A 4,352-nucleotide genomic window follows, 5' to 3' on the forward strand; every position below is an offset into this window, starting at 1 on the left:
TGTTGGTGCTGTAGCAAATAAACAAACAGAAATTTCTGTCAAATGATTCATTTTAAACATTTGCAAACATAACAAAATCATCAATAAATAACATATGTTTAGTGATATGTGTGCCTTTTTTAAACAAACATTATCATCAATTTAAAAGAGGTTGTCTTAAGAGATTGCCTGCAGATCAATGAACAAGAAATATTGTGTATATTAGCACAAAATTTAAAAACAAATATAACTGACATTCACTTTTTGATTAATATTCATCACTGCTGAATAATACAATGTTGGGTTATCAATACTAAAAATAGACAATGTGTGTATTTATTTCTACAAAAGCAAAGAAGCTGCTCACTTAGGGAACGTTTATCATCAGCCCAAGAAAATTCAACTCAACTCAACTCAATTTATTTCTAGAGCACTTTCAACAAACCACAATGAGTACCAAAGTGCTGTACATAAAAACACATAAAACACATGCAAACATACACAGAACTAAAATACATAAACTCACAACACATGATTAAAAGCTAAAGAAAATAAGTGTGTTTTCAGTGACCTCTGAAAAGACTCAAAAGTTGGAGCTGTTCTTAAGGAGAGTGGAAGATCGATCCAAAGTCTTGGAGATGCTACTGAAAAAGCTCTATCACCTCGAAATTTCAACCGTGATCGTGGAACTTGCAAATAGAGACGATCCTTTGAGCGAAGTGATCTCACAAGTTGGTGTATATTAATTAGCTCAGAAATATACTCAGGGGCCAGGCCATGCCCAGATAGCATACGAATGTGGGCCAGGTAGTTATGCGGCTCTGTTGGTATTCCTTCGGCCCAGACAAAACGAATGTGAGCCTGGAGTGACCCACCTGTACAATGGCAAAGGGGGGCCAGTTATCTTAAATTATATGTGGGCCACATAGACTAAAATCACCATCATGGAGAAAAGTGTTTGCTTTAGTTGGGCTCATAGCCCTGACCCTCTTAATATAAATGTTCTTTTGGGCTGCTATAACTTTTAAGAACTTTGCTTGAAGTTGAAGTTTATTCATTACAGCAAACAAGCCAAATAAATAAATAAATAAATAAAATTAAGTGAGGCACAACATGTGATGAAATGATATAATTCACTGATGTTAACCAATGTTTAATCGATTATTAGAAGTAATGTAATAACATGCTTACACATGCCACAGAATTATGAAGGTTTGTAAGCTAAAAAAATTCTATGGTAAAGCTCTGCTCACAGAGACATCAATAATCAGCGTATGAACCTCAACAACGGTGACAATTAACAAAATGAACAAAACTCACAAACATCACAAACAGGATACTAAAAGCGAAAAAAATCAACAACGTCAACATAAACAGCATAAACTGTCGCATCAATAAGCTATATAATTTATTCATACTAAAATGCATGCTGGGATTTTTGTACTTTGCCACACCCAGCAAGTGTAAGGTGTAGGCCAGAATAAAAGCAAACTGTTGCCCAGAATAGGGTCACTTCTGGTTCATTTGGTTAAATTGTGGCTGATATGTAGTATTGCTTTGGCTTACTTGTGGCTCATATCTGGAAAACAGGAGCGGACCGCACAAGTGCCATAATTCCATGTGGTATGTGGGCCGGATGTAAGTGTTTGGTGTGGGCCGGATCTGGGCCAGAATAAAAGCTAACTGTGGCCCAGAATAGGGTCAGTTCGGGTTCATTTGGTTGAATTCTGGCTGTCATGTGGTATGGCTATGGCTTAATTATGGCCCATATCTGGCAAACTGGAGTGGACTGCCCAATTGCCATCATTCCATGCGGTATGTGGGCCGGATTTAAGAGTCTAGTGTGGCCCAGATTTGAGCCACGTGAATTTTGCTAGCTGGGTGAAAGGATTTAAAAACATACAGCAGTACTTTGTACTGAATTCTAGACTGGATTGGCAGCCAGTGTAGAAAAAATCAGCCCAAGAAAATTCAATAAACTTACAAATCTTACAAAATGAAAATTTGCAATGTGAAATTAAAATACACCTGAGTAGGATTCTGTCACTGTCACAACAATAAAAATCCATATATTGGTACAATTGCACCACCTAAACAACACATACTCATATCTGTTTATATATGACTACTGAAATGTCTATGCAGAAGCTTGGGTATGTCTATGAAATCATATCCCAAACTTTTCAGCAGTTCAACTCTCTCAGCGGATACAACTTGTACACTACCCCCAAAGAGAAGTGAACCGTACCAAGTCCACAGGTTACAGACATCACTTTGGTAAAATGAGAAGCCAGGCAGGTGTGTGTCTTAAATTGTAGAGTTTTTTCTTTTCTCACTCCTGTTCTCATCACTCTTATAGTTCTTTAAGCCATATATAGTAGCTTCCTGGTTCATGGAGAGAGCAAAGCACATTAGGCATGTTTTGTCTCTGTACTAAAACAAAGTGCTAACGGATTTTTGTAAAGCAACGACCCATACTTTACTCACTTTTGCTTGATCTTTGGTGCAGGAACTATGCTTGATGTACATTACTTTCATGTGTATAGTTGATATTTACATGAATATTGTATTTTATACATTATTTAGACTCCCATTTCTAAGAGTGAAGCAGTGCAGAGAAAACAGATTCTGAAAGCATTGCAAATCATGCCAAAGTTTAAGAAATATTTTATTTACCACAAATAGATCTACCAAAACATAGCACATCTACAGATCTACCTAACATAATGCATTAAATGACACTACAGGGGAAAAGGTCAATGTCTTTGGGATGCCAGTTGATATTTTGAGCTTCAAAATCAATGTCTTAGGGACATGTACACACATGAGAGTTGTGATGCTTACAAGTAATGTTAGGTTTAATGCTGTTTAGGTGCTGAAAGAAGTTTTGAGCATGGAGACGTAATGTCGTACAGGAAAAAAAGAAAAAACTTAACTTGTATTAAGTGGGATATGACTATTACAAGGTAATCCTTAAATCAACAGCACCATACTTATGGTTCCAGTGTTCAGCGCTCACACTTTGGCTGCATCAGAAAGCTTAGGCAGCTGACTTCTTGCCTCGGCGTTTATACACGAAGATTTTAGAGCATAAATGTATTATATACAAAATAGATAGAGCTATGAGGATTACTAAGAGGATATTTGCTTACTTCAGTGCAAACCTCTCGCTAGAAATGGCATTGAAAGCATAAAGCGTTTGTTAAAAAACATACATTTACACACAAAATGGCACCCAAGAGGCAATTGAGGCACCCTTTTTATCGAAGGTCACATGTATGTAGTCTTCAAAATTCAATTAGAAGAAGAAACCTCCTGGGACAGAAAGTGAAGCAGTTTTTTTTCAGACATGTCTTACTGCTTTCTTGCCTTGGACCTTTTGGAAGCAACATTTATAACATTATTTGGAATTTGCTAAGCACCCATGGTCTGTGAAAATGTTTCAAATTCAATCAAGTATGGTAAAACAGTAATTAAAACATTACATGTTCTTTGAATAAATATTCAGTCACTTTCAATTCCACATTGCACACAGTTGGTTTCAGGCTAATCTTCTTGCTTATATGCAGCTTTCATTAATCAAAGACAGTACACAGACTTTTTTGTCACTCAGTATGGAAGTTTATTTATAAACTAATTTTGAGAGGATCACATGTTTATGATTGATCATGGCTGGTCCCGCATTAGCCAATTCACGATTCAGCAATCAGACGATTCTAAGTTGCATACCACAGTCATCTTCGTTTTGAAGAATCCCCCCTTCTCGACCCCTACTTCTCCTGCATTCCTAGGTGGGTGGCACGGCAGCACAGTGGTTAGCAATGTTGCCTCACAGCAAGAATGTCACTGGTTCAAGTCCTTACCATGCCAGTCAAGGTTTCTGTGTGGAGTTTACATGTTCTCCTCATGCTCACGTGGGTTCCCCTGGGACCCCCAGTTTCCTCCCACCATCCAAAAACATGTGACTTAAGTTAATTGACTAACCCATATCGGCACCATAGACATACTCCTAGTAAGTACTTATCTCTTCATAAAAATTGCTTATTGTTCATAAGCTACAAACAGCAGGGGAGATCAACCTGAGCTCAAACTCCCCTCTCACCCTGCAAACGGGATGGAGCTGCGAGCTCGAGGATCTTATGAGCTCAGGGCTCTCTCCCAGGACAGCATGCCAAAGATGCTTTATAATCAATCATCAGCTGTGTGAACTCTTGAAAACCATATTTATGTAAGGGTTTGTGAAGGAATTACATTTGCTGAACTGAAAAAAAATCATATTTCTTAAAGTGTGTTTTGTGATTCATTTTATAATCTTTGTGGTCACAGTGGATAAGTGTGTTTTTTAATTATTAACAAACCAAAAAATGATATAT

The sequence above is a fragment of the Danio aesculapii genome, chromosome 24 (genome assembly GCF_903798145.1).
Source record: "Danio aesculapii chromosome 24, fDanAes4.1, whole genome shotgun sequence".
NCBI classification, from domain to species: domain Eukaryota; kingdom Metazoa; phylum Chordata; class Actinopteri; order Cypriniformes; family Danionidae; genus Danio; species Danio aesculapii.